General features: G+C 48.6%; 1 long non-coding RNA gene across 7 annotated transcripts; it reads right to left on the bottom strand.

Annotated features, from left to right (window-relative positions):
- Nucleotides 1–12,481, bottom strand: LOC136549820 (uncharacterized). Of its 7 annotated transcripts, none has more exons than XR_010782056.1 (5): nucleotides 11,891–12,481; nucleotides 11,519–11,571; nucleotides 9,951–11,413; nucleotides 3,401–3,461; nucleotides 1–1,700 (listed from the first exon to the last, which is right to left on the bottom strand). It is a non-coding gene; the product is annotated as an uncharacterized lncRNA (long non-coding RNA). The 7 variants fall into 7 exon arrangements; XR_010782057.1 differs by having other exon boundaries at nucleotides 9,951–11,376; XR_010782054.1 differs by having other exon boundaries at nucleotides 1–1,437; nucleotides 1,535–1,700; nucleotides 9,951–12,002; nucleotides 12,078–12,481.
- Nucleotides 12,482–24,371: the final 11,890 nt, after the last annotated feature.

Raw genomic sequence — 24,371 nt, 5'->3', positions numbered from 1 at the left:
TGTTACTGGGTATTATGATTACAGCAAGAGGACTATCTCAGTGAAAAGGGGTTGAGCTTACAATAACATGGTTGGTCCTGGACAGGGATGCTTAATCTCAAGTGTTGGTGTTTTTCTTTCTGAACGGCAGTGAAAGGTGGAACTCTGAACTGCAATATAATTTTGTATCTGAATTCAGAAGTACACTGCACTTCACTACATGCATGGCAGAGACAAGGAGATTGGACGTTTGGAAGTTGGAACAACCCTATTCTTGCCTTGGAATCCACTGATGCATCGTTTCTTGATGTTCTCCTTTTGTGCCTTCAGTAGTTCAGTTCTGACTATCAACCATGGTTTCCTTTACATTTTTGTCCACTCAGTTCCGATCAACCACTGCTCCAACTGGAGGCAATAGTTCCCTGCAAAGTCTCTTTCATCACACCTCTTAAGATTGTGCTTCCCTATGTAACATCTCGATCAGCAAAAGCTTGATTCGGCTCTGATCTTTGGACCATGGGATGGGATCAGAAGAATTTTTTGTTCTGTTCAGATTCTGCTATCTTTGGCGCATGCTGCCTTTCTTTCATTCAAATGTCAAACTGGCAGGAGGTTTGCCAGATTTATATTAATACAGAAGAGAGTCCAGGCCTAGGCCCAAAAGAGGGAAGAGAAAAAAAAAGGGGAGAATTGCCTTTCACACGGATTACAAATGATTCTAGCAAAATTAGTTTTTCAAAAATCAGTGAAGAATACCCATCAGAGTCATCATCTCAGTTATTGCCCAATAATGTCTACACCGGCCATCCCGACTGGTATAATCTGAAGTTTTGAACTACTTGTGCGATGAAATGGAACTGAATGTTTGGTATGATAACATTGGCATACTGTCATCATGTTCACATTTGGCAGTGGAGAGGCACTGGATTCTCATGGTCAGCAACTTGCTGACTTTGAAGTCCACAAAGTCTGCATAAATTGTGCCCCAAGAGGTCAACATGACTACTCACAGCTATCAACACTACAGTAACTGACAGGAAAATTTGGTACAAGAAGCCGTGGATACACTTCTTGATAGTGGGTCCCATGGGCAACCGATGAGGGATGGTCACAATAAAGTATACAAATCACTTTCAGATGTAATTGAGGGTAAAGAGGGAAGGTTTTCGCGAGACTCTGCTTGGGAAACACAAAATCCAATACTGCAGCAGTCACTGAGGACCTCATTTGTACCCAAACAAAAAAACACCAGCAGATCTCTTCAGATAACCTGCTTCCAGACTAACAGCAAACTCTAAATACTGCAGCCATACACGTTGCCAGGAGTACTGAAGTGTGGGTTAGGTTCTTAAACATGGATGTCTCTCACAGCATGGCCTGTTCACAGGATGTCTCACCTATCACATTTCGAAGTACAGAGGAACCGCTTCTGCGCTAGGTCAGCATATCATTGTCTTCCTGAAAAGTTATCCAAATATCTAACGGGCGTTAAGCAGGTACACCAAACCTTCCTATTATATTTGAAAAATTGTAGCTCAAGTCAAAGTCGCTAGACCTGCAGAGAAACAAGTGAAACATTCAAGGAGTTGAAATCCTGTATCGTTGAATCAACTGTTCGAAGAAGAAATCAACATATAGAATAATTGGTAAATTGCTTTCCTACTGGTCCACGTCTCCACGAAGCAAAATAAGCACTCAGTGACCCATTCCCTTAGTGACAGCTGTTTCCGAACAAAAAGATTATGCAAGAAGTTACATGCAGGTAGTGACGCATAAGACGTGAAATGACAACAAAGCATAAAAGAAAAAAGCTACCAAACTCGTTCCAACAAGTTGCAAAGTATACTCACCAAGAGTAAACATTTCCATACTAAAGACCATCATATAGCTTAAAGGACAATAATATGAAAAGGATTATCAGCAGCAGCATTTTGTGTTTTCTTTAGGCATCGGGTGTCAAAAAGCATGCACACACTGGTACGGTTTGTGAGAAAGACCAGTATTAGCAATTGATAGAAGTAAACTCGCAAGTAAACCTACGACATGTGTAAACCTACAAACGTGATACCAGCAGGCGTCAATTGAAGCAACTAACGTCACTGATTGTTCAGTGGTCGATCATCCACTTCGCCGTGGGCTCCCCTAAGCTAAATGCCAGCAGCGCACACCGCAGGCTGCACAGGCAGTACAATTTACAATGAACACTTGTGCTACGTGACTACTTGAGCAGCGGTAATTTGTTTTCTTGCCTTTTTCTTTTCCTCGTCTAATAAAAGTCCGGCAAAATTCTTGCCGCCTTTCTAAAAAAACTACTTGAGCAGCGTAACCTCTTATGCCAACCTGAAGCAACTCACTGCCTGAGCATGAGCAAAAGAGGAATGCACGAGCGCGGCATGGTGGTGCTTGGCGACGCAGAACAGCCCTTATACGCCGGAGTCTTTGTGCCCGAGCCTGCTTAAAACGTGCCTCCAGTGGCCGGGCACTGGGGAGAGACACCGTACCATATATACGTCCATACGAGAGACTAGACTCCTCCCTACGGAGGTGTTCTATTTTTTTTTTTGTGAATTACACAAGTACAGACGTAGATGCTCAACACGCACGCACACTCGTCCCTATGAATACACATACGCAAACCCTACCCTATGAGCACCTCCGAAAGACTGTGTCAGCACATCTCGAGATTGACGAAGTCACCACGGGCGTCTCGCTGTCGACGGGAACGTCGCCTACCACTGAAAGCATAACGCCGTTAAATCCTGGAATAAATCCAGGAAAATGCGAGCACCCGTGTCAAGTCGAGGACTTGAACCCGGGTGGGTAGATTCCACCACAAGGAACCTAACCAACTGAGCTAGGCTCCGTTCGCGGTGTTCTGGTTTTTTTATGAATCTATCTCAGATTTCCTACCATCTGCCTTTTGCAGCGTAATTACGGGTTCTGATTTTGTTTTTGTTTCGCTAACATATGGCAGAAGCAAGTCAATGAGATAGCAGCTGGCAGTAAAAGTCCAGCAAATCTCAAGATAGACGGAACCAAACTGTATTAGCAAATTCAGGCTGACGGTATTGGCAAAGCAAAGAAAAACATGTTGAGTTCAAATAACAAATTGAACATGCCACACACATAATTTAAAGTTGATAAGTAATCATGTCATACTATATCATGTGACATTTTTTCATCCATGCTCTATATTTATCTTCTAATTCAGTTGAGAACGCGGTTGGTGTGACCTTGACCTTGAATCAATCACTTCTGTTACTAGTAGTATTACTTTAGAGTTCCAGGGATTAACTACCAACACGCAAACGGTATATTCCAATGAATGTTAAGGATAACTCAGTAAGCAGCAGATGCTATCAAATGTAAACATACAAGATAAACTAATTAACGAATGGTCAAATAATTCACAGGTCCATACCCGAAGTCCTCTAAATCTTTAATATGGCCAAGATGTTGGAAGGTAGCCAGCACACAGCTTCCTACAAAACAAAAGAACACACAAGAGCATTGTTATTGTGCTCATGCTATAGATTAATTAGGTGTAAGAAAACCAAATTGTCAATCTGAGAACATTCTGAAATTTGGAAAGCACGTCATTCTTTTTCCTTTTTTTACGAATTGAAAACACATCAGTGATTCAGAGAAGCCAATTTCATGCCACAATTCAGACCTGTTACACCTAGATCAGCTGAGGTACCAAAAAATGCAAACTATTAGCTGGAGCATGCTCTAAGATTCAGCAGACACATAAATGGTTTGATCATCAGATAAGCCAATTTCATAATCATTGATTAATTCACCTTGTATCAGCTGAGCTACCAACCAACTAAACAGTACGTGCCAATTTAATACTTCAAGAAAAAGAAAACAAAAAGATCAGCTCATCTATTGACCGACTTTTGGAGGAAGATGTACTTGCATATGATTTCTTTTGTCAGTTTATGTGTTGACCTCCCCATCTCAAACGTGCATGTCTTTACCAAATCATTTTGCATCCAGCTCTGAAACTCTAGTCTGAATTCTGAACTTTGAACTGGCTTTTCAAGAAACTTCAGAAACTAAGCAGACATTACTTTGACAAAGGGCGTACCCAGTGCAGAGAACTCCCGCTCTGTGCGGGGTCTGGGGAAGGGTGTCAGTGGCAAGCCTTACTGTAGAAAGATGAAGTTGGGGCAATTAGCCACACTATCAATGGGAGAGGGGCGCCTGTATTATAGGGCAGCTGCTGCTGCTATATATGGCAGTTTACAAATACAAGGACAGGAATAAACCTCTGATCCTAAACCTCTGATCCTAATTGACCACCTTGCCTAAGCGCGTGTTTAGTTCCTACCCCAAAATTCCAAAAAATGCTACAGTACCCATCACATCAAATCTTGCGATACGTGCATGGAGCATTAAATGTAGACGGAAAAAAAAAACTAATTGCACAGTTTGGTTGGAAATTGCGAGACAAACGTTTTGAGCCTAATTAGTCCATGATTGAACACTATTTGTCAAATAAAAACGAAAGTGCTACAGTAGCCCAAATTCCAACTTTGGGCCAACTAAACACGCGCTAAATATACAATATACAATCTCCTATTGCCTAATACCCGCCCGCAGCCGAAGCGGGAGGCTTGCGGACGCACAGGCTGGTTCTGAAATCTGTAAACAGTGGCGTTGGGAGCCCTTTCGTCATAATGTCAGCGAACTGATGAGATGAAGGAACATGAAGGACCCGAATCTCGCCAAGGGCCACCTTCTCGCGCACAAAGTGAATGTCAATCTCAATATGCTTCGTGCGCTTGTGGTGGACCGGATTGGCCGTCATGTAGACGGCGCTGACGTTGTCGCAGAAGACCACCGTAGCTTGGGGCAGCTGAAGATGGAGCTCCTGAAGGAGTTGCCGCAGCCAACAGCACTCGGCCACAACGTGAGCCACAGCACGGTATTCTGCCTCAGCACTAGAGCGGGAGACCGTGGCCTGGCGTTTGGAGGACCAGGAGACCAGGTTGTCGCCGAGATAGACGCAGAAGCCAGAAGTGGACCGCCTGGAGTCAGGGCAACCAGCCCAGTCAGCATCAGAGTATGCGGTCCGCGTCTGGATGGAACCGGCGCCAATGTGAAGACCGGAGGATAGCGTGCCCTTCACATAGCGCAGAATGCGCTTGATCAGCGCACGGTGGGGCTCCCTCGGGGCGTGCATGAAGAGACACACCTGTTGAACTGCATAAGCCAGATCAGGACGCGTCAGAGTCAGGTACTGAAGAGCCCCTGCTATGCTCCTGTACTCTGAGCTGTCCTTGTCTGACAGTTTGTTGCCTTCATGGGCGGAGAGCTTGGCCTGAGTGTCAACAGGGGTTGCCGTAGGATGACACTCAGCCATGCCCGCCCGCTGGAGGAGATTGGCGGCGTACTGTCGCTGCGACAGGTACAGTCCGTCGAAGGTGCGGGTGACGGCGACGCCGAGGAAGTGGTGAAGAGCACCCAAGTCGGTCATGGCGAACTCAGACTGGAGTCGGGCCATGAGTCGCTGCAGAAGAGCGGGAGTCGAGGCGGTGAGGATGATGTCGTCGACGTAGAGCAGCAAGTAGGCGAGACTCGTCCCCTCGGTGAGAACAAATAGGGACGTGTCGGATGTGGAGGTGACGAAGCCGAGCTGTTGAAGGAAGGCCGCGAACCGCTGGTACCAAGCTCGCGGGGCCTGCTTCAGTCCGTACAGGGACTTCTGCAGGAGGCACACGTGATCTGCAGCGGCAGGGTCGACGAAACCTGGTGGCTGCTGGCAGTAGACCGTCTCGTCGAGGTGGCCGTGAAGAAAGGCATTCTTCACGTCCAGCTGGTGGATCAGCCAGGCGCGGGAGACGGCAATGCTGAGAACGGTCCGAATGGTGGCCTGTTTGACCACCGGACTGAAGGTCTCGTCGTAGTCAATGCCTTCTCGTTGAGAAAACCCGCGGACCACCCAGCGGGCCTTGTGACGAGCGAGGGACCCATCGGCATGGAATTTGTGCCGGAAAATCCACTTGCCCGTCACAACATTCGCGCCAGAAGGGCACGGAACAAGACGCCAGGTGTTGTTGTCGACGAGTGCCTGGTACTCATCCATCATCGCAGCCCGCCAGTTGGCATCGGCCAGGGCGCTGCGGTAGTTCGCCGGTAGAGGCGATGGTGAGGGCGAGGAGGTGGCAGCGAGCCCCTCGTAGCTCACACGCGGGAGGGCGCCGGTCCTGGTGCGCGTGAGCGGCGGAGATGGGGTTGCGGCCATGGACGCAGCCTGGGGCGCCGGTGCAGCCTGGGGCGCCAGTGCTGTAGGGGCAGCCGATGGCGCAGGCACCGGCTGGGGTCGTCGACTGTAGGTCCGTGGGAACGGAGCCACAGGAAGGCCAGGCGGGGGCACGTGACCACACCCGCCCAGTTGTGGAGAAGCCGAACTGGGGATAGGGGCGCGCCCCCCAGGCAGGAGAAGAGCCGGGTCCGGCTCATCATTAGGGGGCGGCTGCACAACGTCCAAGGCCGTGGTCGTCGAGGAGGGACCTCCACCTACAGGAACAGTAGAGCAAGGCACCGAGACCGAATCGTTGTCGAGAAGGAAATCCAGGGAGCGAGGGAATGGGATGACGCTGGTGGAGGAAAATGGAAAAACAGTCTCATCGAACACAACATGACGAGAAATAATGATGCGTTGAGTTGTCAGGTTAAGACACCGATAACCCTTATGAGAGGATGGATACCCAAGGAAAATGCATGCCGCGGAGCGAGGTGCGAGCTTATGTGGGGAGGTGGCCTGTAGGTTTGGGTAGCATAGGCACCCAAAGACACGAAGGTGGCTGTAGGTGGGTGGCTGTCCATGGAGGCGAGTGAAGGGAACCTCATGGGATATGGAGGAGGAAGGGCGCCTGTTGAGTAAGTAGCAGGCGGCAGCAAGAGCCTCAGCCCAGTATGCGGGCGGCATGAAAGCGTGGAGCAGCATGGTGCGAATTGAGTTGTTGAGGGTGCGGATGGTGCGTTCCGCCTTGCCATTTTGAGGGGAAGTGTATGGGCAGGAGAGACGGAGAAATGTTCCCCGAGCAGCGAAGGAGGTGGTGGTGGCTGTGTTGACGAATTCGGTGCCATTGTCGGTTTGGAAGCATTTGACAGGGAGGTTAAATTGGGTTTGTGCAAGAGCTGTAAGCTCAACTAAGTGTTGGTGGACCTCGGATTTGCGGCGGAGAGGAAAAACCCAACAATAGTGACTGTAATCATCCAGGCAGACTAAATAGTATGAAAAACCAGATATACTAGGGATGGGAGAGGTCCAAACATCACAATGAATTAGTTCAAACGGTGCATGAGTACAGGACTGAGAGGCACTGAATGGTAGACGCGTATGCTTGCCTAGCTGACATGAATGGCAGAGGGAGCGGTCTACTTTATTGCAGGAAACAGCGTGTATTTTATTTAAATGTTCTAATGCAGCAGGGGCTGGATGGCCGAGACGCTGGTGCCACAGGGTCGATGAAACAGCCAGGAGAGCATGTGAGGAGGCGCCAGCGGTGGGAGGAATTGCAGGTATGGTGTAGAGATCGCCGGTACTATTGCAGCGATGAATCACGCGTCCCGTCTAGGTATCCTTAACAGAAAAACCAAGAGCATTAAATTCAAGAGAGCAGCGATTTTCACGGGTGAATTGACGAACGGATAAAAGATTACGAATGAGGGATGGGGCGACGAGAATGTTATTGAGGGAGAAGTTTGCTGAGGCGGTGGGTAGGATGGAGTGACCTCTAGACGTGACCGGAATGCTAGTGCCATTGCCTACTGTTATAGAGGAGGTGGAGGGGGGGGTAGGCGCTGGAGGAGCATACCATCGGAAGACGTCATGTGGGATGAAGCGCCGGAGTCAACAACCCATGAGGGGCTGCCCTGGACAGCCAGGTGCTGCAGGGCAGCAATGAGGCCAGCCGAGTCCCATGTCGGTCCACCAGTGTTGGTGGAGGAAGCCTGGACGGGGGCGAACGCCGTGTGCGCCTGAGGAGGGGCACCGAGCACCCCCTGTTGGCGTGGGGGCTGCCATGGGTGGTTGCCAGGGGCGCTGGAACCGCCCTGGTCGCGCTCCCAGGGAGGTATGACGCGCTCGCCGGGGTTGACACGTGCGCCAGTCCAAGGATCAAAACCCCAGGGCTGACGCTTGCTGTCGCGCCGAGTGTTGTCGCGGCGGCCGCCGTGGCCGTGCTGCTGCTGCTGCTGTACTCCGGCCGGTGGGGCGCCACCAGGGGTGCCGTTGAAGGCAGCGAGAAGGGCCGAAGCGGCGCGGACCTTGTCCTCGTTCTTGAGACGCAGCTCCTTGAGGAGGAGTTGGTTCCTGGCAACAGCAAAAGTGAGAGGTTCCTGGGCGGCGATGTTGTCGGCGACGGATTGGTACTTCTCGTTGAGGCCGTGGAGCAGGTTGAGGACGAGGTTGGGCTCGGTGATGGTCTGCCCAACGTCGCGAAGATTGTCGGCAGCCTCCTTCATGTGCACGCAGTACTCGGCGATGGAGGAGTCGCCCTAGGTCATCGAGTGGAACTCGTGACTCAGGAAGACGGCGCGGGGCGCCTTGTTAGCTTGGTACAGGGCGGCGATGGCCGTCCAGAGCTGGCCGGCGGTCTGCTAGGCGCCGGACATAGCGAGGTTGAGGACGGAGTCGGAGACGGTGCCGAAGATCCAACTGCGGATGCAAAAGTCAGCCTGCACCCATGCGTCATTGGTGGGCGTAGGGGAGACGACGGCAAGGTGCGAGAGCAGCCCGAATTTGCCACACATGGCGTGGAAAGCTGTGGACCACTTGGTGTAGTTGGAGGGTCGCAGCTCGAGGGTCATGGGAATGTGGGTCTTCACGTTTACCAGAGCATATGGGCAAACGGCTGGGTTGATGGCGTCAGCCATGGCTGGAGAGGTGGCGGAGGTGGTGGAGGATTCTGTGGACATGATGGCGCGGCTGTTGGGTGGCGCAGCAGGGTTGGGCGGCACTCAGGGAGAGAGCAACGCAGGTTTGGGGAAGGAGACGGAGGGCCAAGATCAGATTGCTCTGATTACCATGTAGAAAGATGAAGTTGGGGCAATTAGCCACACTCTCAATGGGAGAGGGGCGCCTGTATTATAGGGCAGCAGCTGCTGCTATATATGGCAGTTTACAAATACAAGGACAGGAATAAACCTCTGATCCTAATTGACCACCTTGCCTAAATATACAATATACAATCTCCTATTGCCTAATACTTACCCTCGCCTGTGCAATGCGAGGAGACCGCGACTCGAACCCGAGACCTTCCGGTCACAGGCGGTAAGACTCTACCGCTTGCACCAGGCCCGTCCTTCAACAGAGTAGGCATATATTATTCCCAATAGAATTAAGAACATTGCAGAATGCAAGTGTCCACAATCAACACTAGGGGTTCAAGTTGCACTTGTTGGGTCACTGGGTCGACCCAAAAATTTGTTAAAATGAATTAGAATGGCATGCCATGGAGAAACAAACTACACTAGTTGACAAAAAAAATTCCCATTGGGTAACCACTTGCATCTCTACTTAAAACACATGATTAACGTAGGTGTCCTCATCAACAACAATGCCATAAAGAAATTTTCAGACATGTGGACAGTTGGTCTTGCAATTATGTCTTTTTTTCCAGATATCTTTTATCAACGGTGGAATAAAACAAACTCTGAAATGAAAACAAGTGCAACTGAACCATCTGTCAGGTCAGGTAATGGCGGTATGCGTATGACTATGGCTGTGATTAGCATCTTACCATGAGCCTTTGGGCAGCCCTTGAGCCACATTCACAAAATAAAGTTAGGAAAAGGATCGGTCCAAAAATTGTATACGCATACATGCAAGAATGCAACCCTTTGACATCTCCAAACAATCACAGTTTCCTTTTGCTTATTCACTTTGCCAGCTCAAAGGCAAGTAGCAAAACACATCTACCATCAGAAAAGTTACGTGTGAAATGGATAATTACCAAGTTGTGGGCGTGTGTTACCGGGTCTTGCTGTGAGAGAAGTGTCTCCATGACAAAAGCATGAGTTTACACCAAGGTTGGTCATTGACAGTTACATATAATGTGAAGTGTGGGTCTCTTTTTTTCTGAACTGCAGTGAAGCTTCAAACTATAAAATGCTGTAACATTGTATCTGAAGCACTTCGCTTTATGGAAGGGGCAGGCGATTTGACATTTGGAAGTTGGAACAACCTTGTACTTGCCTTAGAATCCACTGATAAACGGTGGTGTATCATTGTTTTTTAACGTTTTTGTGCCTTCGGTTGTGATCATCGAGGGTAGTCTTTCTCACCTTTTTTTCTGTCAGTCCTGATCAGCCGTAAAATCCTCTTGACTGAAGAGATTAATTCACTACAAAGTATCAAAAGGTTCCTTATTCCACCACTTCAATATGTCCTCTCCTACATAACATCTCGATCAGCAAAAGCTTGATTTGCCTCTGACCATGACCACAATGGGGTCACAGAAATTTTAGCTGAAACTTCTGTTCCGTTCATATTCTAATTTATGTGCTCAAAGAATATGTGTCCTTGCATCTCACAGAGATTCCAAATAATTTTAGCAAAAACTAAATCAGTTTGCAATAATCAGTGATGAATAGGAAACATCAGAGTCATCTGCTCTTTTTTTCTTCTCAAACACACAGGAGAGCTGTATATCTTCGTAGTAAAGAGAGAAGAAAAAATAGTCCCTTAGGAGAAGCAGAGGGGTTGCGGTACAGTACATGACAAAACACAATCACCCGGAAAATAATCAGTCATCTGCTCAGCTACTATCCAATAACGTTAGCACCTTTTCCACATGGTATATCTGCAGGTCAGCACCATGTTCAAAACAACTTGTACGATGAGATGAACTAATTGTTTGGTATCTTATATTGTTGGCACACTGGCATATTCATACTGTCATCATGTTCACATTTTTGGCCGTGGAGAGCCATTGAATACTTGCTAACTGAAGTTCACAAACTCTGCTACCATTTTGCTCAAAGAAGTTCACCAATGATGTGGCATGCTTGATGCAGGAACAGTGGATGCAACCCAAACTAGTGACCTCATCACTAAACAACACAGCAGCAGCTCTCTCCTGATAACCTGCTTCAGACCAACAGCAAACTCTGAAAATTGCAGTTTGAAGCTGTACAAGTTGGCTGGACTGTGGCAGAGGTCCCATCAAACTTGCATGTCCCTCAAACCTCGGTGCTTTGTCTGTTCATAAGATATATTTTGGGGGCAATACAGTGAGTTCAACCAAGTTTCCCCAAGTCATAGCAGACAGGTTGAGTTCAACCAAATTGCCCTAGCCTTTGTGCTTGGTCAGTATATCTTTGTTTTCCTGAAGTGTTATCCAAATATTAACACGCAATAATCAGGTACACCAAAGCTTCCTGTTGTGTTCGAAAATTGTAGCTCAGGTTAACGTCTCTAGACATGAGGCGAAACAAGTGAAACATTCAAGTTATTGAATCTGGAACAAAATGTTGGAAGGACGAAATTAAAAAAAAATGTAGTAATAAGTTTCTTTCATACCAGTTCACTGAGCAAAATGAGCATTATGTGCAAAGGCCAATGCTTAAAGCCAGCTGTTCACACAAAAAAAATATGCGAGAAGTTATCAGCAGGTACTAACGCGTATGAAATCAAAAGAAGCACAAAGTAAAAGGCCACCAAACTCGTTCAAACAAGTTGCAAAGTATACTTATCTGGAGTGAACATTTAGACTAAAGATCATTATCAGCTTAGTGTTCAACAACATAAAAAGGATAATCATCAACAACATTTTTTGTGTTTTATTAGGATCTTAATTGAAAAGGAATTGTTTCTGATATGGTCTTGCATTTTACAAATAATGTCATTAGCAATTCATAAACATGTACAGCTGGACTTTTCTTTCAGGATTACCAAAACGAAAAAACAAACAAACTATTTAATTCATTCGATGGGCCAGATGATCTTCAGCTAATGAGGCAGAACATCTCGCATTGGCTCAGCAGCAATAAGCTTCTCGTTTCTTCTGTTGGAACTATAATCTATTAGTCTCTTCATATCTACATACAGATATTTATAGGCACAAAACACTGAATCTAACCTTTGGCAGAATAAAGATTTCTCAGTCAAGATCAGTTCAACCTAGTATTTACCTCCTTAGGCTCCTAACTAGAGCACGCTGTAGTCTGTACGCGGGCTCTACCAGTGGCTCTACGCCTCTAAGCAAAAGAACGGCAGCGCACACCGCACAGGCATTACAACAAACACCTAGACGGCGTGTGGATAACCCTCGATACCCGACACACTCAGGTAGCTACGGCCTCACTAGCTCAACTACGCCGCGCGCTGCCCCCTTCCCTTCCTCCCTCGACCTGGCCCCGCCGCTCGCCGCCCAGCGCTCGCCATCGCACCCTCTCTCCCTCCCTCGGTTAAAGGAAGGCGCAGCCCAAGGAGGAAGAACGGGCTCGGTAAAGATCCCCGGCACCTGTCGCCACAAGGCCCTAGTGCTCGGTGCCGTGCTAAACGCACCTGGGTTTTCTACCCTGCCCCGCGGCCTACATGGACGCCTTGGTGGCCGACACGGTGGCACCAACTGGCGACAGGGACTAATGGCCATTTCAAGTGGCGACAGATTACTATTTTTAATAAATTTATTTTATTTTCATAATTTTTCATTAAAATACTATTATTTTTTTAAAAAAAATCGGCCACACCATGCCTTCATCGATACATGGAGCATCAACATCATATATGAAAAAGACGGAAACCTCATCATTGTCGTCATCGACTATCTCAGCAGCAAGGTCAAACTAAATGTCAGAGTAATCATAGTTAGAGCAATCTAAGTATGATGATGCAGTCAAATCAGTGTCATAGATGCTATCACTTAGTGCCACCAGCGATTCAGTCTCATAGTATTGTCCCTCCCCTCATCAACTCCTATGATTCATCATCATTGTCAAGTGCACCTTTTCTATATTTTTTTTTTGGCTTCTTGACTTTCTTTCTGGACTAGTTGGTTGCTCATGCATTGGTACGGGATAAAAAATCATTAAAAAACACAAGCATAGATCAATATATTACGGAAATTTATTTTAAAGAGGAGTTAGAATGTTAGATTTGATGTAAATGTAATGTTTTGGTGAAAGACTAAAGATTGGTCTCAATACATAGTTTCATCTGTTGGAAACAATGCCAACCGAGTTTCATCACTATGAAACTCATTTACTCTCTTTTCTAGTATAAATTTTCTTGCTATGTCATCATTTTTGCTATTGTGGTGCCTCATTAAATTGCAATGGGACTTAAAAAAGAGAGCCGCATTTAGATACACAAATATCAATTCAAATTTTTATAAATGTTATACAATTTAAAATCCAAATGTATGGAGTTGGCCAACATTGGACTCCTACTTCCATTAGGGTTCAGTATATTACTTGTCATGTACTCTTCTGTAATAGACTAGACATCAATCAATCAATATAAAAATCTTTGTGCGCTCTTGTGCGTTCTAGCGATGGTCCCGATTGAAAAGGATCGAGATGGCGACTAGAGGGGGGATGAATAGTCTTTTTCTAAAATTAATCGCGTCGGCTAACCGAAACAAGTACGGAATTAAGACGATCGGTCTAGCCAAGACTACACCCCTCTATTTATGTTATCTGGTACCTTCCAAAGATACTAATCAAGCAATAAAGGTGCTAGGCTAGCTAGAGCTCACCTAACCAATTCTAGGAGTAAGGTCACACAAACCTATGCCACTAGTACTTTAAGCAACAAGGGAGCTCCTACACAAGTAAGTAAAAGTACAAAGCTAACTAAGCTTACTAGCAATGCTCAATAACAAGGCAACCAATGCCAAATTAGAGAGCGCAATTACTTAGCTACACAAACTAAGCAATGTGAATAACAAGGTTACACAAACCAAATTAGCCACGCAAGGGAGCTACTTCTATGCTACACAAGCAAAAAGGTAACTAGCAAGCTACACAAGCTAGCTAATTACAAAAGCAACAACACAAGCTCAATGTATATGAAAGTAATCGTAAGCTTGTGTAACGGGGATGCAAACCAATGGGAAGAACAAGGTTGACACGATGATTTTTCTCTCGAGGTTCACGTATTTGCCAACACGCTAGTCCCCGTTGTGTCGATCGCTCACTTGGTGGTTCGGTGGCTAATTGGCATCACCCGCCAAGCCCGCACGTCGGGCGTCGCAAGAATCCTACCCCGAAGGTGAGGGTAGCTCAATGACACACTTTACTAAAGTTGTTTTTCGCTACTCCCGCGGGGCGAGCACAATGTCCCTCATAAGCTCTTCTCCAGAGCGCCGCACAAGCTTCTTGCGGGCTTCGACCGAGACCACAACTAAGCTGTCTAGGAGGTGGCAACTTCCAAGAGTAATAAGCACCACCGACTTACAACTCGATCACCTAGTGCCACTCGATGCAACCTCACGATGCTATCGCACTAGAATCACTCACTCACACAATCAAATGATCACTTATCAAGTATGTGTGAGATGGAGGGCTCCTAAGCACTCTCAAACATGGACACAAAGTCCCCAAGGTGCTCAGCATTAGCCATGGCCAAAGGCTATGACCGAAGCATTTCTTATCCAATTCTCATGAAATTGTACAGCATCTTATATCATAAATCTATAGCATGTACACCAAAATTTTATGCCAATCCAATAGGTTTTGATTACTCAAACATGGCTAAGATCACAGCTAGCTCAGATTCTCAATTATAGGACAAATTTCAACAATTGAGCTATAATCAAATGTGAATCAAACTTGAAACTAACTTGTTTGAATACTTCCATAAGACATATGTCCATTCAAACCACTTACTAAAAGTCATCTTATGAACTTATCCAACACAAATCAATCCAAACTTGACTACTAATCAATTGTCTGTTCAATCATCTCATAGCAAGTATCCAATTCAATCAACTCATATGCACCCAAATAAAATGATCAACAAGAGATATACCTTGGTTAGCTCATGATAATCCAACTAGCAAGCTTCAACTCAATTATTTGCAAGTCATTAAATATATCCAATGAATCACCAACAACTTGAATTATAGCACTTGTATATTGATAGCACTTGGACTTCACTCAATTTGTCATGGCATTGGGATAATGATCATCACTTAGCAATACTTGGCTCAACTACATAATCAACAAGATGAATATCATTTGAACCAAGCCTCCAATGCCGATGGTACCTACAATCAATCATCCACTTTTTGATGGTACCCAAATAAGTTTGGGTCCTCTCAAGTTAGGTGCAACATACTTAGGCAACGCCTTAGTATGAGTAGAGGGATATTTTGCAATTGCAACCAATGAGGTACCATTGCCATCCTTTCTAAGTATATTATTATCAACAATTAAAATAGGCTTAGAAATATTACCTAGGGGATATGAATGTGCCATGCGTCCCCTTTCTTGGCATGAGTAGCACTTTCTCTTTGATTGAGCCTTCTCTTCTTTGCTCATGTGGTGCTTCCTATTGCCTTGCCTCTCATGAATTGCTTGAGCCTTCTTCTCAAGCTTGGTAGGACACTTAGAGGCAAAGTGTCCCATACTTCCACACTTGAAGCACTTGATGTGAGCATAATCTTTCTTCTCATCTTCATTCTTGCTCATCATCTTGGCATCTTGAGTTTGCATTGGATGCCTTGCCTTTCTACCCCTTCTTGTTTTCTTCTTCTTTATCATCAAATCACTACCATCTTCATGGTTGATCTTGATTTGAACTTGGGGTGTCTTCTCTTGCTCAACTTGTGGCTTTAGTTGAGGCTTCACTTATTGCTTCACCAATTACTTGGTTGGGCATATTGAGGTAAGATGACCCCAAGTGCGGCACTTGAAGAACTTGACATGCTTTAGCCTCTCTTTTTCTTTTATATTCTTGAGCTTCTCAATGTTTGGGCAACCATTTGCAAGGTGTCCTGCTTCATAACACCGGTAGCACATGGTATGAGAGAGCTTTCTTTGTTGTAGCTTCTTCATCTTCCTTTCTCTCTTTCTTTCGTCCTTTGTCATCTTCTTAAAGCCAAGGCCACACTTGTCACCATAGTTTCTTTGAGTCTTCAATATGTGCTCAAAGGTGACTTTTGAGTTGTAGCACCTCTCTAACTTATTGCTCAATTTCTTCACTTCACTTTTGAGCTCATTGTTCTCCTTCAAAAGGTTAGTCTCACATGACATTGAAGTAGAACAAGCATCTAATTGTGAAGAGCATGGCATATCTAATAAATCATCACAAGAGGTGGATACATGCTTCTTTTCTACATCACAAGGGTTAGCAACATTTTGCAATTGATCATTTGATCCATGTGATGAGCTCTCATTATTTTTAAGTTTCTTTGTAAACATTTTAATGAGAGAAGCATGTTGTTCTAATAATTCATCATGAGATGCAAGTAGTGTCTCATGATTCAATTTAAGCTCATCAAGTGAAGATGTATAAGCATCAAGTAATTTCTTATGTTCTTCACAAGAGTTCTTTAGACATGAGTTTTCATTTTCTAATTTCAATGTTTTAGCTTTCTCATTTTCTAAAGACATGGTCATGCTAGCAAGTCTATTAACAAGCTCATCATATGAATCAACATGATCAACCACATTATCATTTGATACCTTAGTGTCACCTTGTGACATGAGACAATGTGGTGTGGTTGGAGAGCATGTAGTAGCATCATCATGGCTTGAGCATGAACCATCATCACCATCAAGTGTGCATGGGGTAGCATCATCACTTGCAACACTTGTGGCATCATCATCAACCTTGTTAAGTGAACTTGTAGTGGATCGATCATCATCATCATCACTTGACCGTGAGGTGGAGCAATCTTCCACAATTACCAAATTGTGGTTATGCTCAACACACTCATGCACCTCCTTCTTGGGCTCATCCTCCTTGCCCATCATCCCATGTGGAGGAATCACCAAAGGTTTCCTTGATGGACTTCCATATCTCACGAGCAGTTCCATTGATGTTTACTTGTTTCATCAAATCAAAGCTTAAAGCATCCATTAGAAAACAACAAGCATGTGCATCAAATTCATAGAGAACTCTTTGAGCTTTGGTGAGATTTCTATGGTCCAAGACATGGGTGAGACCACTTGTGACAACCCACCAAAATTTAGGTCCATTTGCACGAAAATGATCAAGCATGTGATTTTTCCAAAGTGCAAAGTTTGTGCCATCAAAAATATGTGCCTCATAAACATCTAGCCCATTAGACACCATCCTCTCGGGTTGGTGAAGACCACAAATGAGAGACCAGGCTCTGATACCAATTGAAAAGGGTCGAGATGGCGACTAGATGAGGGTGAATAGTCTTTTCTAAAATTAATTGCGTCGGCTAACCGAAATAAGTGCGGAATTAAGACGATCGGTCTAGCCAAGACTACACCCCTCTATCTATGTTCTCTGGTACCTTCCAAAGATACTAATCAAGCAACAAAGGTGCCGGGCTAGCTAGAGCTCACCTAACCAATTCTAGGAGCAAGGTCACACTAAACCTATGCCACTAGTACTTTAAGCAACAAGGGAGCTCCTACTCATGCTAGTAAGCAAAAGCACAAAGCTAACTAAGCTTACTAGCAATGCTCAATAACAAGGCAACCAATGCCAAATTAGGGAGCGCAATTACTTAGCTACACAAACTAAGCAATATGACTAACAAGGTTACACAAACCAAATTAGCCACGCAAGGGAGCTACTTCTATGCTACACAAGCAAGAAGGTAACTAGCAAGCTACACAAGCTAGCTAATTACAAAAGCAACAACACAAGCTCAATGTATATGAAAGTTGTCGGGTACCTTAGAACGAGGGTACCCCAAGCAAACATCAAAAGGGTCGCTAAAAGTCCCATCTAAAAAATAAAAAACTAGAAGGTAAGTCGTGGGTCCCTCACCCGCCATGACCGAGCCCACTGGGTCCTCCTCCCCCTCGCCTCGAGCCTTGAGCAGGAGGTCTCAGCATCCTCACTGCAAACTCCGTTTCGTGCGAGGCTCTCTAGGGAAGGCCTCAGCAGGGAACGTCGTCTCCGCCTCGCCCGAGGCTCTCCACTGAAGGCCTCGGCAGGAGGTGCATTCTCCGTATCGCGCGAGGCCTCGGTAAGGAGCCTGATCTCCGTCTCGCGCGAGGCCTCATTCTCCGTGTCGCTCGAGGCCGGCTCGTCCGCAGCCTGTCGCCCCCCGCCTCGGTCGACCCTCCCGACAGCACAGTCACTGTCTCATTAATACTTCAACCACTCCCGCAATCTCAGCCAGGACGGTGGCTCAACAGCCACAGAATGGCCGACGCGACCCGAGGTCAGCATTCAGCGCCATACCAGCCGGGACAGGGCATGGCAGGGATTACCGGCCACTGTGTCCTAACACTATGTCCATAATCAGCGCCATACCAGCTAGGACAGGGTACGACGGGGATTACCGGCCACTGTGTCCTAATGCTGTACCCATGATCCGCTGCCCGCTCAAGGCCTCGGCACTGTACACCAAGGCCTCGGTGATCTTAGGGTTCATGCCTGCCTGAGACCTCCCCACCACAGTGTGAGCCTCGGCATCGACTAAGTCTCAGGTCTCGCGCACAGTCCATCCACAGCGGCTTGCACTGTTCGCCGCCGCGTCCACTCCGAGGCATTCCCGAGGCTCCCACGACTGCACAGGATCTGATGGGACAACCACGCCACCCCTAGTACTCCAAGGATGTACCACTCCTACGACCAGCGCTGCTACAGGAACATGCCACTAGGGCTCAGACGTGCCACCCCTATTGGCACGACGCCGCATAGTAATACATGTACAGGTCCTTGTCCTCCCTTCAACTATAAAAGGAGAGGACTTGGGCCACTTAGAGGGAGGACAAAAAAACACACACGCACACATTCTAGTCGCTTGAGAGCAACACCTCAGACGGCCCACACGACACCCGGCTGAGATCCTAGGGACTAGTTCCTTCTCTCCCTTAGCTTGTAAACCCCCTACTACGAGCACTTCGGTGCAAGGAATACAAGTTCGATCTCTCAGACTGGACATAGGGCACCGATTGCCCAAACCAGTATAAATCTTGTGTCTCTTTGCATCACCATCCGGAATCGAGAGCACGCAGAACAAATTCACTAGTCGGTTGAGGACCCCCTGGTCCGAAATGCCGACAGTTGGCACGCTAGGTAGGGGGCGCGGATGATGACCTGCTCATCATCCGCAATCTCCCCTTGCTCCTGTCGGACTCGGCGCGAGCCTAGGCTCGAGCACCTTCCTCCCTCACAAATCCACGACTGGCAGCAACTTGGTTAGGATCTTCGTCGGGAACTTCCAGGGCACATACATGCACCCTGGGAACTCCTAGGATCTCAAGAGCTATCGCCAGAAGCCGGACGAGTCTCTCCAAGACTTCATCCGGTGCTTCTCCAAACAGTGCACCGAGTTGCCCAGCGTCGGCGACTCGGAGATCGTCCAAGCTTTCCTCTCCGGCACCACTTGTCGGGACTTGGTCCGAGAGTTAGGTCGCAACGTGCCGCGCTCTGCTGCCGCGCTCCTCAACATCGCCACTAGCTTCGCCTCGGGTGAAGAGGCTATCAGAGCCATCTTCCCCGACACCGACACCACAGGTGAGCGGAGGAACGAGGCCCCCAAGGCCTCAGCCTCCCACCTCCCCAAGAGAAAGAAAAAGGGGTGCCTGGGGAAGCGGGAGGTCCTAGAGGCTGATCTGGTCGTGGCCACATAGCGCAAGAATCCCCGAGACTTTAGAGGCCCTAGGCCCTTCGACGACATGCTCAAGAAACCCTACCCTTACCACCAAAGCCTAGTCAAGCATGCTCTCGAGGATTGCACCATGCTGCGGCACTACTACGCCAGGCTCGGGCCCCCCGACGACGACACCAAGCAGAAGGGCACTAGCGGCTAGGGACGAAGACAAGGACGATGGATTCCCTAAGGTACGCAATGCCTTCATGATCTTCGGTGGGCCCTCGGCATGCCTTACGGCGCGACAGCGCAAGAGGGAACGCCGAAGAAGTCTTCTTAGTCAAGGTGGCCACCCCCCAGTACCTCGACTGGTCTCGAGAGGCGATCACCTTCGATTCGAGATGACCACCTTGACCATATTCCGAATCCCGGGCAGTACCCACTGGTCGTCGACCCGATCATCGGCAACACCCGACTCTCCAAGGTGTTGATGGACGGAGGCAGCGGCCTCAACATCCTCTACTGCCAACACCCTGGAGCTCTTGGAGATCGACCGGTCGAGGCTCCTGAGGCGATGTCGCACCCTTCCACGGCATCGTGCCAGGGAAGCGCACGTGACCCCTCGGGCGCATCGACCTTCCTGTCTGCTTCGGCACCCCCTCCAACTACCACAAGGAAGTCCTCACCTTCGAGGTAGTCGGGTTCAGGGGGAGCCTACCACGCCATTCTGGGGCGGCCGTGCTATGCCAAGTTCATGGCAGTGCCCAACTATACCTACCTCAAGCTCAAGATGCCAGGCCCTAGCTGGTGTCATCATGATTGAGTCCACGTATGAACATGCATACTGACTGTGACGTCGAATGCATCGAGTACGCCGAGGCTCTTGCAGAGGCCGAGACCCTCATCGCCCACCTCGACCAACTCAATGGCGAGGTGCCTGACTCCAAGCAGTCGTGCGGGGGCAGTTCGAGCCCGCTGAAACCATCAAACTCATCCCGGTCGACCCCGCCTGCCCCGACAACCGATCGCTGAGGGTCAGCGCCACCCTCGACATCAAATAGGAAGCCATGCTCAGTCGACTTTCTCCATGCAAACGCTGACATATTCACATGGAGTCCCTCGGACATGCCAGGCATACTAAGGGAGGTCGCCGAGCATGCCCTGGACATCCAGGCTGGATCTAGACCTGGCGAGGCAACGCCTGCGCCTGCTTCGACTGAGGAAAAGCGTAGGGCCATCGGTGAGGAGATACAGAAACTATTGGCGGCTGGGTTCATCAAGGAAGTGTCCCACCTAGAGTGGTTGGCTAACCCCATGTTGGTCAAGAAGAAAAATGGGAAATGGAGGATGTGCGTAGACTACATCGGTTTGAACAAAGCATGTCCAAAGGTCCCCTTCCCATTACCTCGAATCGATCAAATCGTTGATTCCACCGCAGGGTGCGAGACCTTGTCTTTCCTCGATGCGTATTCCAATTACCATCAGATCAAGATGAAAGAGTCCGACCAGCTCGCGACTTCTTTCATCACACCATTCGGCATGTACTGCTATGTGACTGATGCCCTTCGGCCTCAGAAATACAGGTGCCACGTACCAACGATGCATGACCCAGGTCTTTGGCGACAACATTGGGTGGACCAGTCGAGGCCTACATAGACGACATCAGTGGTCAAGACCAGAAAGGCCAAGGGTCTCATCGAAGACTTAAGGATAACCTTCAAATGCCTTAGGGAGAAGGGCATCAAGCTCAATCCCGAGAAGTGTGTGTTCAGGGGTCCCCCGAGGCATGCTCTTAGGATTCATAGTCTCGGAACGTGGCATTAAGCCAACCCAGAGAAGGTCTCGGCCATAACCAGCATTGGACCAATCAGAGACCTCAAGGGAGTGCAAAGGGTCATGGGATGCCTTGCGGCCCTGAGTCGCTTCATCTCGTGCCTCAGCGAAAAAGGCTTGCCTCTGTACCGACTCTTGAGAAAGTCCAAGCGTTTTTCTTGGACCCCCAAGGCCGAGGAAGCCCTTGACCGACTCAAGAGGCTGCTCACCAATCCTCCCATCCTGATACCCCCGGCCATGGACAAGGCCCTCTTACTCTACGTCGCCACAACGACCCAAGTGGTCAGCGCCGCCGTAGTGGTAGAGAGGCAGGAAGAAGGGCATACTCTGCCCACCCAACGACCTGTTTATTTCATCAATGAGGTGCTCTCTAAGACCAAAGCATGCTACCCCCACATCCAGAAGCTGGTCTACACCATGGTCCTGGCCCAGCACAAACTGCGCCACTACTTCGAGTCGCACCCAGTGACTGTGGTATCATCCTTCCCCCTGGGCGAGATAGTTCATAACCGGGAGGCCTCGGGCAGGATAGCCAAGTGGGCTGTCGAGCTTATGGGGGAAACCTTGACCTTTGTGCCTCAAAAAGCGATCAAGTCTCAGGTCTTGGCCGATTTCATGGCTGAATGGACAGATACCCAACTGCCACCTGCTCAAATTCAGACAGAGTGCTGGACCCTGTACTTCGACGGATCCCTGATGAAGACCGGGGCAGGCATGGGCTTGCTCTTCATTTCACCCCTTAGGGGTACACATGCGCTACATGGTGTGGCTCCACTTCACCGCCTCCAACAACTGTGGCCGAATATGAGGCCCTCATCAATGGCTTGCAAGTCGGCCATCGAGCTAGGGGGCACTGGTGCCTCGACGTCCGAGGCGACTCGCGGCTCGTCATAGATCAAGTGATGAAGGAAGTCAAACTACCTCGATCCCAAAATGGAGGCTTACTGCAAGATGGTACGATGCCTAGAAGACAGGTACGACGCCTAGAAGACAAGTTCGACGGTCTCGAACTAAATCACGTCACGTGGAAATACAACGAGGCCTGCCGATGAGCTGGCAAAGATGGCCTCGGCATGAGCCCCGGTCCCCCCGAACATCTTCGCCAGAGACCTACACAAACCTTCCCTCGGTTGCACCTCGACAACAGAGGAGGGCCCACCTATGGAGCCCATGGCAAAGCCCGATGCCCCCTCTGCTGCCGAGACCCCCTCGACCGAGCCCGAGGTCATGGAAGTCAACGCTGAGCCTCCTGCAGACTGACTAGGACGCAGATTGGCGAGTCCTGTTTCTCGATTGGCTTGATCGGGGGGAGCTTCCTGACGATAGAACCTGAAGCGCGACGGCTCGCGCGCCGAGCCAAGACCTACGCCCTCTATAATGACGAATTGTATAGGTGAAGTCCCTTAGGTGTCCTCCAACGTTGTATCAGTGCCGAGGCGGGCCAAGCCCTGCTTTGGGACTTACACGCAGGCGCCTGCGGGCACCATGCGGCGCCTCGGACGCTCGTAGGGAACTGCTTTCCGCCAAGGGTTCTACTAGCCGATGGCGGTCGCCGACGCTACCAAGCTAGTATGCTCCTGCGAAGGATGCCAGTACTACGCTCGGCAGACACATCTCCCTGCCCTGGCCCTGCAAACCATCCCCATCACATGGCCGTTCGCCGTGTGGGGGCTCGACATGGTTGGGCCTCTACAAAAGGCCCCCGGGGGCTACACCCATCTACTGGTATCAATCGACAAGTTCTCCAAATGGATCGAGGCTCGTCCGATCAATCAAATCAAATCCGAGCAGGCGGTGCTGTTCTTCACTGACATTATCCACAGGTTTGGGGTCCCCAACACCATCATCACCGACAACTGGGACGTAGTTCACCGGCAAAAAGTTCCTAACATTTTGCAACGACCACCACATTCGAGTGGCCTGGTCGGCCGTAGGACACCCAAGGACCAACGGCCAAGTGGAGCGTGCCAACGGCATGATCCTACAAGGCCTCAAGCCAAGGATTCACAACCGGTTGAAAAAGTTTGGCAAGAAATGGCTCACCGAACTCCCGTCGGTCATCTGGAGCCTGAGGAACACTCCAAGCCGAGCCACGGGATTCACGCCTTTCTTCCTAGTCTATGGGGCCGAGGCCATCCTCCCCACCGACCTGGAATATGGTTCCCCGAGGCTACAAGCCTATAACGAACAAAGTAACCGCACCACCCGAGAAGACGCCCTTGATCAGCTGGAGGAAGCCCGAGACATCGCGCTACTACACTCGGCCAAATACCAGCAGAGCCTGCTGGCGCTATCAGGCCCGACACGTCCGAGGCCGAGACTTGAAGGTAGGCGACCTGGTGTTGAGGCTAGCACAAAGCAACAAGGGTCGCCACAAGCTGACTCCGCCATGGGAAGGACCGTACATCATCGCCCAAGTACTGAAGCCCGGGACCTACAAGCTGGCCAACAAGAAGGGCGAAATCTTCACCAATGCTTGGAACATAGAACAGCTACGTTGCTTTTATCCCTAAATTTCCAAGCATTGTATATGCCGTTTCCTGAAATACAATTAAAAAGCGTTCTTTAGTTGGTCTTATTTTTCGAGAAACCCCCCTGAGCCCATCGTAGGTCTCGGCAGTACAATAAACACGACAAGGGAGACTCGGCTCTGCCTCGGCAGAACCAAGCCTCCCTCGAGGGCTAAATGGGGGACTCCCCCTAGGTCCCACACACCGTTCTTTAGTTGTTTTTCGCAAAAATTCCTATGCCAAGACTCTAGCAGGCTCTGACGAATCATTTGTAAAGACTCCTCGAACCAAGGTCTGTTTCCTAAGCAAGAGGCCGGTAGAGTCGCGAGACGGCCTA

Source organism: Miscanthus floridulus, chromosome 4 (genome assembly GCF_019320115.1).
Source record: "Miscanthus floridulus cultivar M001 chromosome 4, ASM1932011v1, whole genome shotgun sequence".
NCBI lineage: Eukaryota > Viridiplantae > Streptophyta > Magnoliopsida > Poales > Poaceae > Miscanthus > Miscanthus floridulus.
The sequence above is the reverse complement of the archived record's forward strand: the minus strand, read 5'-3'. Positions and strand labels throughout refer to the sequence as shown.